The sequence below is a fragment of the Capra hircus genome, chromosome 7 (assembly GCF_001704415.2).
Source record: "Capra hircus breed San Clemente chromosome 7, ASM170441v1, whole genome shotgun sequence".
In the NCBI taxonomy this organism is placed as follows: domain Eukaryota; kingdom Metazoa; phylum Chordata; class Mammalia; order Artiodactyla; family Bovidae; genus Capra; species Capra hircus.
Genome location: NC_030814.1, coordinates 43,022,680 through 43,035,459, shown reverse-complemented (window position 1 = coordinate 43,035,459; position 12,780 = coordinate 43,022,680). Strand labels below are relative to the sequence as shown.

At 37.4% G+C, this 12,780-nt stretch overlaps 1 protein-coding gene across 3 annotated transcripts in view; it reads left to right on the top strand.

Annotated features, from left to right (window-relative positions):
• SGCD (sarcoglycan delta) overlaps window positions 1–12,780 on the top strand; it is a 1,076,456-nt gene that overhangs the window by 451,521 nt on the left and 612,155 nt on the right. For all 3 annotated transcript variants that reach the window (XM_013965725.2, XM_018050121.1, XM_013965722.2), the window contains one exon: window positions 3,154–3,317. The gene's annotated coding sequence lies outside the window, so the exon portion shown is untranslated. The remainder of the gene's footprint in view (window positions 1–3,153; window positions 3,318–12,780) is intronic.

Genomic DNA, 12,780 nt, shown 5'->3' with positions numbered 1-12,780 from the left:
GAACGACTCAAGCTCTGGAGGGGCAGTGAGATGCAGGTAGACAAAATCATGGAATGTCATGCAGAATGTAAGCCTGCAACCATAAAAATAAAACATTAGGAGCAACAAACTTTTATTGAGTACTTATGTCATGTTCAGTAATGAATGATTTATGTTACCCTGTTTCATTTTTATAAGCATTCTAAAGGGATAGGTATTTCTGTCATCTCACTTTTGGATAAAAATATGATCCTTCAGGAGACTGAGTTTCTTAGTTAGGGTTTTATTCTTGTGGAACCAGAAGTTGAGTTCTCTAATTATCCCAAAGCCTCTTCTTAAGTGTCACCCTCTATTTCCTAACCAATCTTAGACTACTAAGAAGAAGGGAGCCTTTTAATAATCAAAAAGGAAAATCATCATTTTTTAAAGCTGGGAGATCTCTGTAGGCCATGTATTTTTGCCCAGCGATGAAGAGACTCTGCACCCTTAAAGCACAAGTTGAACTGGTGGTGGATTAGACCCAGATGCAAAGTCCTTTGCTTCCTGTGCCACGTCTTTTCCCCAAAATATCTCTTTCCTTTTATTTGTCTAATCTTGGATCCCTTGTCTTCATCTGCCTTCAGGGAGGGACAAGAAATAAAGTCATAGAGGGAAGGGCGGGGCAAACTGAGGAAGACGTGGAGAAAGTTAACAGTGAAGTTGGAATTAGTATGTAGGCAGCTCCATTCCAGTGCATGCAACATGTACTCTTTATGTGTTTCTAGAAATCATTTTGGGCATTTCATTTGTTTAATCCACAAATTCCTGTAATAATACACGCCAGATTCAACCGAATCTATTTCTAACACCTGCACTGAAGGCTTTCATGTAGTCACAGTTACATAGAATCAAGTTCACTGCGACAGAATGCTTTTGGTTCAAATCTGGCTCAGCCACTTGTCACCTGAGTGACCTTCAGAAGGTTTACTTAGCTTTTTATGTTCATTCATTCAAAAATACATACTGATGTCTTTTTTGTGCTAGGTTGTGGGGAAAGTGCCGGAAGAGATACAAGGATACTGGCGATTAAATCCCTTGTAAATGTGACATTTATGTTTTATTAGAGAAGGCAGGTAATAAACAAGGAAACCATATAGAATATCACAAAGTTTTCAGCAAGTTTTAAACCGAGAAGGGGGAATGAAGAGATATGGTCAGGGTTTAAAGTTTTAAATAATATGATAACAAGAGACCTTGCTGAAAAGGTAACATTGTGACAAAAATATGAAGTGCTGATGGGAAAAAGAAGACTCCAGGTAAAGGGAACTGTGAGAGCTCGAATCTTCAGTAGTCAGAGGCATGTTTGGGGAAGAGGTTGGAGACCCACATGGCTGGAGATGAATAAATGGAACAAGTGGGAGAAAGGCAGTGGTAACAATGATGACTTTGAGAATGTCAGTGTGATTTTTGAGCAGCGTAGTGTCACTGTCTTACTCAGGGGTGATTTGAGAGTGACAGCTGTGTTTTGAGCACCCCTGCTGTACAGTGCTATAGGTCTATAATGATGCTTTGGACCAGTGTGGTAATATAAAGGAGGTGACAAGAGTGACCGGCTGTTGGATTTATCCTGAAGATAGAGCCACCAGAATCTGCTGATGTTTTAGAGGACATGGAAGAAAGAGACGAGTCAAGGTTGACTGGAAAAACTGGGGACTGGCTAATGGGGAAACAGTGGGAACAGTGTCAGACTTTATTTTTCTGGGCTCCAAAATCACTGCAGATGGTGATTGCAGCCATGAAATTAAAAGACGCTTACTCCTTGGAAGAAAAGTTATGACCAACCTAGATAGCATATTCAAAAGCAGAGACTTTACTTTGCCGACTAAGGTCTGTCTAGTCAAGACTATGGTTTTTCCTGTGGTCATGTATGGATATGAGAGTTGAACTGTGAAGAAGGCCGAGCGCTGAAGAATTGATGCTTTTGAACTGTGGTGTTGGTGAAGACTCTTGAGAGTCCCTTGGACTGCAAGGAGATCCAACCAGTCCATTCTGAAGGAGATCAACCCTGGAATTTCTTTGGAAGGAATGATGCTAAAGCTGAAGCTCTAGTACTTTGGCCACCTCATGCGAAGAGTTGACTCATTGGAAAAGACTTTGATGCTGGGAGGGATTGGGGGCAGGAGGAGAAGGGGACAACAGAGGATGAGATGGCTGGATGGCATCACAGACTCGATGGACGTGAGTCTGAGTGAACTCCAGGAGTTGGTGATAGATAGGGAGGCCTGGCGTGCTGCGATTCATGGGGTCGCAAAGAGTCGGACACGACTGAGCAACTGAACTGAACTGAACTGAATGGGGTGAATTATATTGGCAGTGACTGAGAAGGCATAAACTAGGAAGAGTGTGGGCCTTCCTTGTCTTTGGAAGGATTTTCGTGTTTGGGCATGCACTATCTGACATATCTGTTAGAATTCCAAGTACTAATTTTGAACAGTCCATCAATAGGGGAATCTGTAGTTACCTGAAATATCTGGGTCTGGAGACACATTTCAGAGTTGTCAGTATGTATCAGTATTTTAAGCTGTGCAACTTGAAAACACCCCCTTGTGGACAAGGAAAGACTTGGAAAGAAGGTTCAGGGCTGAGTTTCAGGATGCTCTTATGTTAGGGATCAGGAGATTGAATAGATCTAACAGATATAACCAACAGACTGTGGCCCTCTTGATAACAAGCAAGTTTGGTGTCTTAGAAGCCAAGTATTTTAAGATAAAGAAGTGATGTATTGTCATCCCTTTGTCTCATTTTAGCATTGACCATAGTATTAATTACTTTGCTTGTGTTTACTAAGATTTGCTTGCTTCACTGGTTGAAATATACTACAGATAATGAGTCACCATGAGAAAATCACATTTCCTCTGTGATCTTTAGTTTCCCTGTATGTTGAGTGAGTGATTTTGGCCAGTCATGTCTTCAGAAAATGTCTAACCTTGATATACTATGACTTTTTCTGATTTGGTATGATTCTTTATGATCAGGTCTGAATCCATTCAAGTAACTATGTGTGTTACGTCAGTCAGAATACAGTGTGTCTTTTGTTTAGTTTCTTTACACCAAATGATCTGGACTCTAATGTCATTGTTGTATTTTTCTTGTTGGTATTGTTTTGAATATTTTCTTTCACTTGTGATCTTGTAGACCTGGAAGAAACCTTCATCCTCAAAGACTTGGAAAAGGCTTTCCTGGAGTCTGTGTGGAGGTTACAAAAACCATCCCTCTGGTGGTGCCCTGAGCAGATTATTTCAACCCCAATGTTGCCCTGAACGTTGCATTCAAGATTTGAGAAGATTAGGACTGCTAAGGTATGGACTTGTGACTTTTAGCTTTTTTGAAGGCAAATACATTTAAAGATAGTTAATCATTTTCACAGCCTTCTCTCCTCCTCATCTGCTCTTTTCTTTTTCTCTTGCCTTTCTCCCTCCCTTCTTTTAAGCAACGATCTGGTCTTTTGTTACCAGCTTGTGGGATGTGGTGGGATGGATAAAATTATAATGGATGAAATGGAGGGCTACCTTGTCTCAATAACAGAGGTGATCAGAGGGGAGGCAGTCTAAGTATGAAGAGAAATTTGTGCAGACATCTTTGATAGAAAAAAGAAATTGAGATTATTCCTTATGTGATAAGAGACATGTAAAGAAGTGGTGCATGTGACAAACTATGTATTTCCATATTCTATGTCCACAGGAGACTTTTGGCAAAATGTTGTATTATATCTTAAGTTTTTGAGGATAATTGTGTTTATATATCTTTTAGATGCATACTTAGGCTAGTGTTAGAATCTTCTGAGTTGAGTCAGGTGATCCCATCTTCTTTTCTAGTTACAATGATAATCATTCTTTGTATGTGTGTGTATTGTATATATGTATATACACATACTCACATGTGTATGTATTATATATGTATTTATATATATATACATACAATTTGTTGAGTGTTGTATACTTGTCCTATGTATGTATAGGGATATATATAGAGATCATATATACATGATGATCTATATATATGGATGATCTATATATATGGAGGGCAGTGGGGAAAAAGGGACAGATGGAGAGAAGAGAAAGAGAGCCCTCCAAAACCACCACTCATGGCATACTTATTGTGAGTGCCTCAGGCATTGTACTGTAAGGTTTGAAAAGTCACAAATACAACTGATAACAACCATCTGGAATAGAGATTTCTGTTCTGGGAAGCAGAGAAGAAATAAGTAAAAATATTTTTTAAGGTTGCATAGCAAGAAGGGGTCAGGGTCCAGACCCTTTCCTAGACTTACTAGAATTTAAGTCTGTGCTCACCTATTGTGTAGTACGGTGGGTCTGTATCAGCCTAGGAGCACAGAGCATGTCCAAGAGAAACTGGAGAATATCTCAGACAATTCAACTGACAACTCATTTGCTGTCAATTTAATATGTCTCAAAGGAAAAAAGCGCTGATAACCAAAGGCTTCTGGAAACTGGCAGAGCAAGGTAGCTGAGGTGTTGGCCTGGCTTCCTACTTGTGGCACCATAGGCCTCATCATTTGTGCAAGATGGAGGCCCAGAGCTGATGAAAAATTACTTGTAGCCACAAGCTTGCTTTTACTGACTCTCTGAATTTCTCACTAATACAATAAGTCTGGTGCACACTTTTAGTTGATCATGAATAAACCTTCCTATCAGGATGAAGTACATACACTTTCCATCTGGTTTTTGTAAAAACCTCCAGTGCCCATGGTTTAAGCTCTCATGTTCATGTTCCTCATAGTACCTTGGAAAGTGTGCTAACAGACTGATAAAAATGTGAGGGTGGTATTTCAAACACACACTTCTCTTCCCTTTATTCAAGTTTTTTTTTTTTTTGGTAAAGAGAGATAGATTGCTTTTCCTTCTTTGATTCAAAGGGCATCTTTAAAGCAGATTAAGTATAATTACTATTATACTTAAGTTCACGGTTCACATACTACTGAAGCCTGGCTTACAGAATTTTGAACATTACTTTACTAGCATGTGATATGAGTGCAATTGTGCAATAGTTTGAGCATTCTTTGGCATTGCCTTTCTTTGGGATTGGAATGAAAACTGACCTTTTTCAGTCCTGTGGCCACTGATCAGTTTTCCAAATTTGCTGGCATATTGAGTGCAGCACTTGCACAGCATCTTTCAGGATTTGGAAGAGTTCAACTGGAGTCCATCACCTCCACTAGCTTTGTTCGTAGTGATGCTTTCTAAGGCCCACTTGACTTCACATTCCAAGATGTCTAGCTCTAGATGAGTGAGCACATCATCGTGATTATCTGGGTCGTTAAGCTCTTTTTGTACAGTTCTTCTGTGTATTCTTGCCACCTCTTCTTAATATCTTCTGCTTCTGTTAGGTCCATACCATTTCTGTCCTTTATTGTGCCCATCTTTGCATGAAATGGTCCCTTGGTATCTCTAATTTTCCTGAAGAGGTCTCTAGTCCTTCCCATTCTGTTGTTTTCCTCTATTTCTTTGCATTGATCTCTGAGGAAGGCTTTCTTATCTCTCCTTGCTATTCTTTGGAACTCTGCATTCAGATGCTTATATCTTTCCTTTTCTCCTTTGCTTTTCGCTTCTCTTCTTTTCACAGCTATTTGTAAGGCCTCCTCAGACTTGGCAGAGGTGATACCATTTAATTAAAAGCACTAAAAGGAAACTGCCTGGGATCAAATGTAGGCTCCTCCATTTTGTTGTAATTCACTGAACTTCTGCCAGCCTTGGTTTCTTCATTTGTGGGTTGGGGGTGTTTCTCATGCCCACTTGATACAGAGTGAAGATGAAGTGAAATTATGCTTGTGAAGTGCTTGCTGGTTCCTTACAATCCCTGGGTAAATAGTAAACTGCCATTTTTGGTTGCAGAGATTATATGAGGGATGACAATCCAGAGCAAAGAGAGTAACATTATATCCCATTTATGTGGTCTCGGAGTCATTTATGTATATCTATGCATCCACTTAACTGTAGCTGAAAGCAAAATACTGTCATTTTTTTTCATTACAAGAATTTGGAAACTGTCAAAGAAGTTGACCCTATTGCCAAAAGTAATAATAATAATTTAATTAATATGCAAGAAATTACATTGAGAAAAAAATTGTCATTTAATGTAGATGTTACATTTTATCTGTCCAGAGTGATTGAAAGCCAGCCTGAAACTATTTAGCATTTTTACGGGTATCAGCAAGGTTAATTATCTGAGGAATCGTAAGGAGCTGAATTCCTTTATGCCCCTCTCCAATTTGTGATGCTGTCATAACAGTTTTCACAAGACTTGAGTATATGTCTTTATTTTAGTGTGCTTTTGAAAGTCTCAGTTTCCATAGTAAAAATTTAAGATCAGAAATGTTGCAAATATGTGCTCACTAACAGTGCTTTTCCTGTAAAATACAAATTAGTCTATCACCAATGTGCTCTAAGGTAGAAAATTCTCTTTTGCTGTTTAGTTGCTAAGTTATGTCCAACTCTTTGCAACCACATGGCCTATAGACCACTAGGCTTCTTTGTCCATGGGATTCTCCAGGCAAGAATACTGGAGTGGGTTGCCATTTTTTTCTCTAGGGGATCTTTCCAACCCAGGGATTAAACCTGTGTCTCCTGCATTGTCAGGTTGGTTCTTTACCACTGAGCCACCTGGGAAACCCCTAGAAAAATCTATAAACACCTCCAAAAATGTTATCAAAGGGGAATTGAAAGCTGCTTTTGAGGGTAGCGTTTGTCCCTGTTTCTGTCACCACTAAGTATGGTAAGGTGGGTAATGAGAATAAGAACCTTTCCAGTACTGTCAGGATATGTGGGGATATGTGTAGGGTGTGTATATTTCCTCCTCTGGAATCTTTCTCATCAATAAATTCTTTCTTAGGCTGGTTTTATGCAAGTGTTAGTATTTGTCATGGTTCACTTTTGTATTCATCCATTTCCTTTGGATATGGAAATGATGTTTTTTGTATTTTCTGGGCCTCCTAGCATATCAGCAGAACAGTGGCTGACTTATCAAGTCTTAGGATGGCTCTTTTCTTATGGTTTTCCACAGCCTTCACTGAATTTACCCTGAAATTCATCATGCATTGAAATTTCAGCTCAGATAATAAATATCTTAGTGTCAAACATGAAAGCATCAGCAGAACTGCTTTGTGAAAAGAGAAGACTCTTGCAGGGGAATCCAGTGTGTCTCTTCTCACGGATGGCTTGGTTTATTTCTTTATTCAGCCAGTGTATGGTGAGCATCTATTGTGAGCTAGGGGCTGTGCCAGGTTCGCTACTTATTATCTGCATGATACTTGTCCTCTCTTGGATTTCAATTTCCTTGTATGCAAAATGGGAGTTTGGGTCAAATAAGCCTAGATTTCAGCAAATAGTTGTGTATTTAATTTCAAATAAGCTGATAATTAATGTTGACATAGCAACGTTTTCTGAACATGTTTGACAATTGCCTGTAAGGATCAATTGAAACATAGAACATGAAGATTCAAAGAGGTTGAGCTAAAGAAATTATAAAAATTCTGTGTAAGTCTACTTGTTGACTTTTAGCACTTAACTACCATGAGATTTCAGAATACCATTCAGAAAGCCTTATTTGGGATATTATCTAATTGTTCCCTCTATATATTTGAGAGATCTCTTTTTTTTATTTCTACCTCCAATACTGGCTCTTAAGAGACTGTCTCATTTACAGATGAGGAAACTGAGGAGCAGAGAAGTCAAGTAATTTTCTTAAAACCACACTGGTAGGATAAGAAACTTTCTTTGGGTTGGACTCTTAAAATGCCTGTAATGAGCCCAACTCTATTCAATAAACTTTTTACCCTGCCCTGAAGGATACCTGCTTTAATGTTGTTTGATGATTTTAATGCTTCTGAAGGTGGCAGCATCCCTTTTTTCTCTTATTTTTTTCTAACTCAACTACCATTTTAGGAATAGGCTCCTTTTGACAGTTACTGAAAAGAAGATTTGTGTTTCTCCCCTTGAGTATGACATTTTGCAGTCTGTTTACTTGAGTTGAATCTTACCCAAGGCCTTTGAAACTACAGAGTTTGAGTTGTTGCTATGTTCCAATCTTGTACAGATGTAGGTCTTATTAGCCAGGTTAAAATACCCTCCTCCTCAACCCATTACCACCACCACCAGAGATGACAAAATGGCTATTTGAACTTTTCCTCTTTTGATGTATGTCATTTTCATGATGCAAGTCTAACATCATTGAAATGTCTATCCTCTGCAAATTCTTATCAACAAGTGATCTCAGAAAGGTTTTCTCTTCAACTTGCACATTGCTTCCTCTTTGCTTTGCTGCTAAACCTGTCCCCTCACTGCCCTACTCTGCCATTTCTTTTTCATGACACTTTCCGATGTTCACACTAGCAACTTCCTCAGATTTAGTCTGGATTGCAGAGTTGGTACATTCCCATCCTATATAGTGGGTTGGACAAAAAGTTTCGTCGAGTTTTTCCATGATATTTATTGTGAGGATCACATGGAATTTGAAAACTGTACCACCCTCAAAAACTGTCCAGGCTTTTCCAATCCATCCCACTCCTATTCTATCCTGCTTTTTTATATTGTCTCTTTGCCAATTTCCCTCCCCTCTCCCCAACCTCAGCCTCTCCACAGGCTATGGTGACCCTCTCCATTTTTCAAAAAAAATATGCCATGTTTTCCTAAGTCACCACTAATTTGCTCCTGCTGGTTGTTTTGCCATTTCCTACCCACTGCACCTCTGCACTTTCATGAAAACTCCTTCATCTTTTAAGATCCAATTCATTGAAAGCTTCAGAGACTCTCTTGAGCCAATGTCATTTCTTCTCTTTTGACTTCACTGCATTTTTTTTCAAACCTGATTGTAACTCTTACTGTGAAGAGAGGTTATTATAATATATATATTATATATTAATTAGCATTATTATTATATTATATATTACATATTACATTATAATTATATTACTAATATATATTAATTAACATTTATATATATGTTTATATATATTATTATATTAAACTGACTGGGTCTGTAAGTCAGTCTCCATCAGTGGAAAGTGAGATGTTCAGGATAGACTTTCTTGGGGACTTCCCTGTTCATCCAGTGGTTATGATTCTGTGCTTTCAATGCAGGGTGCACTGAAAGGGACTAAGGAACTAAGTCAGAAACTAAGATGCCACGTGTGCTGTGGTTTCACCAAAAAAAAAAAAAAAAAGACATTTCTTTTTTTCTTGAATATATCTTCTATTTCTCAGTTCTTCCTGGAACACAGTAGGTCCTCAACAGACACTGGAATGGCAAAACTGTGCTTAAATGTATTGCAGAATGGATTTAATTTAGAAATAGTTCATTTTTCCCCTGGTTAATTAGTTCATTTTGGATTTTTAAGTTCTTTTATTTTGGTGGTCATTTTTTATTTTGAATTTTATTTGCTTGTCCTGATGTTTATATAATTATTTTAGAGATATATCCTTATTTTCCTCCTGGCTACAGTGCCTATTCTTATTATCTTTTTTTCTCCTGTGTATCACTGTGCTTTGCAGCCTCTTTTAAGTCCTCATGACCCTGACTAGGCAAGGTTAGCACTCATCTAGCACATATGCTACCTCCCACCTTTCCTGTGCCCTTGGCAGACATCACTAGTTAATCCCAGTTTAGGAATCTTAGAATCTTCCCAACACATCACTCCAGAGATGCCATGTGATTGAAAAAAGATGTCAGAAAATTAATGGCTGTAATAATGGATTATCTTTCTTTTTCTGGAAACGGGAGCTCTTCAGTTCAGTCTCTCAGTCGTGTCCAACTCTTTGTGACCCAATGCACTGCAGCACGCCAGGCTTCCCTGTCCATCACCAACTCCCAGAGTTTACCCAAACTCATGTCCATTGAGTCAATGATGCCATCCAACCATCTCATCCTCTGTCATCCCCTTCTCCTCCTGCCTTCAATCTTTCCCAGCATCGGGGTCTTTTCAAATGAGTCAGCTCTTCACATTATGTGGCCAAAGTATTGGAGTTTCAGCTTCAGCATCAGTCCTTCCAATGAACACCCAGGACTGATCTCCTTTAGGATGGACTGGTTGGATCTCCTTGCAGTCCAAGGGACTCTCAAGAGTCTTCTCCAACACCACAGTTCAAAAGCATCAATTTTTCGACACTCGGCTTTCTTTATAGTTCAACTCTCGGATCCATACATGACTACTGGAAAACCATAGCCTTGACTAGATGGACCTTAGTTGGCAAAGTACTGTCTGTGCTTTTTAATATGCTATCTAGGTTGGTCATAACCTTCTTTCCAAGGAGTAAGCATCTTTTAATTTCATGGCTGCATTCACCATCTGCAGTGATTTTGGAACCCAGAAATAAAGTCTGCTCTTACCAGGTGTGTTATAAGTATAAATCAATTTTCTATTGGACTTTCTATGTTATTTGAAAATAATTGAATATTGACATTAGTTGATTTTAGCATGGAAGATAAAACTCACTTGCCATTTCTGGACTGGAAGATTTTTCCAGAGCTTCCAGTTACTCTTTCCAAGGTCAGGACCTGATTGCTTTTAGAACAAATACATATTCCTTACCTTCCTTATTTCTGAAACGTGAGTCCTTCCTCAAGAAATTATGGATCTAGTATTAGAATTCTGGGAAAGCTTAACAAGCCACCAGACTTGATCCCTTAAGACTTAAGTTAAGAAGCACTTCTGCAACATTTTACCAAATATAAGATGACTGAAGAGCTGTTTCTATAGTTTGAAAATACTATTAATGTTAAAGCCTGGAAATTTTCCAGGTTTTAAAACACTACTTTTAACAGATAATTTTCAAACTAGAGTCCAAGAAGGCTAGGTTTAGTGGTAAAGATATCTAGATTGTGTGTCTGACAGGTGGTATCTTATCTCTGAACAATATTTTAATGTAATTATTTTTGGTCTAACAAATTATACAGAAAAGTCTGATGGAAAATTGATTTAAAACCATAATACAGCTGGTAAAAGCTCCATTCCCCAGAAACAAGTATAATCCATTTGTTGTGGTCACTAATTTTTTGACATCTTTCTTCTATCAGTTTCTATAATGAAAGCACAGAATTTCTTCCCAGAAAAGGATTTCCACAAGTACATATACATGGTCTAGGTACCATTTGAGGATGTATCAGTATTTGGATTCACATTACTCCATCTCTGGATTAAAAGTTTGGAACCCTTCCTATAGTGATATAGAAAGCCTTGTGACCCTAATTTTAAGAAGTGTCCTTCCTCTGTTAATATTTGTGATAAATGGTCCTGCAGGATGTATTCTATTGTCTCTGACTGCTTCATGCATAATGATAGTCTTGAGATATATCCATGTTCTTGTGTATAGTAATAGATTGCTCATTATTGTCCCAAAGTATCAGTGTGTGAACTTGTCGTAACTTTTTGTTCATTCTCCTTTTGATGGACATCTTTGCTGTTTTCAGTTTGGGTATATTAAAAACCGTGCTGTTGTAAGCATTTGTGAACAAATCTTTGTGTGAAAATAAATTCTAATTTCTTTCAGGGTAAATATCAGTGACATTTATTTATATTCTTTTGCACTCTAACCATAAGTAAAACTTTTACTCCTCCAGTTTTAAATAAAAAATAACCATCTGATCTATTAAAGAAAACCAGTTGAACAGGAGAAAAACACATAGTTATAAAAAAATACAAATATTAATAATGATGTGAAATCACTACCAAGCTAGATAATATGAAGTACAGAAGAGTATATTTAAAATTCTCTCATCAGTATCCTTGTTAATAGTTAAAAAGATAATCCACCCATAAGACAAGTATAGAACAGGATAAAGAAGGAACAATTAGATAAGAAATATCTTTGTAAATTCAGTATTTTTCATTAATGAAAGTTTGAAAATAAAGTATAGATCTAATAGGATATAGAAAAAAGAAATCTAGTAGTAATAAGTCAAATATAGAACAGTGTAGGAATCCTTCATCTCATTAAAAAGATCTCCAGAGATGACAGATAAATTTGATGCAGGGAATATTTTACTATTAAAGAAATGTAAAAGTCATATCGTAGAGAGACAATTGGTTGAATTTATATTTCACAAGCCAAGTGACAAAATGGGAAGTAAATAAATGTTCCTGATGTGTCAGCTTCAAGTTTCAGAATTCTGAGAATAGAATGGTCTCAAACGCTTCTAGAACAGGGAGAAAAGAAAACCTCTTACAAAATTTTTGTCTTAATCAAACTTTTTATCAACATTAGAATCATTAAGTTAATTGAACAGTTTCTTGTGTTTTCTCAGGTAAAAACTATTTTGAGCCTAGAATTCAGTTCTAAGCCAAAAGGTAAGTGAAAACAATATTTTAAAACATCAAGATATTGAAATCTTTCATGTACCCTTTCTGAGTATATTCCTGAAAATTAAGAATGAAATTATAGAAACAATTAGTAAAGGTTCCAAGAAATGGTTAGGCCAATGAAGAGTCTCTCCAAAAAGTCACACATGACAGTTGTGCAGGTTTAGAAAGCTTTTGGTCAAAACTGAAGAAGTCCAGGAATTCTAGGAAGATATCTTCAGGTAGAAAATATTTGCCAATGAGCTGAGGGATGGGATATGAAGAAACTGTATCTGTTGTCTTCAAAGAAAAGAAGAAAGACAATTCAAACCACAAACTCAGCAAAAACAACAAAAAGTGTATTAGGAAATCACAGTCCAAATCAAAAGCATAACAAGAACAAGAACAACAAAAAGAATCTCTTTAACTTTTGTGGTTTAAGAGTTATGACATTAAATCTGAAGAGAAATAAA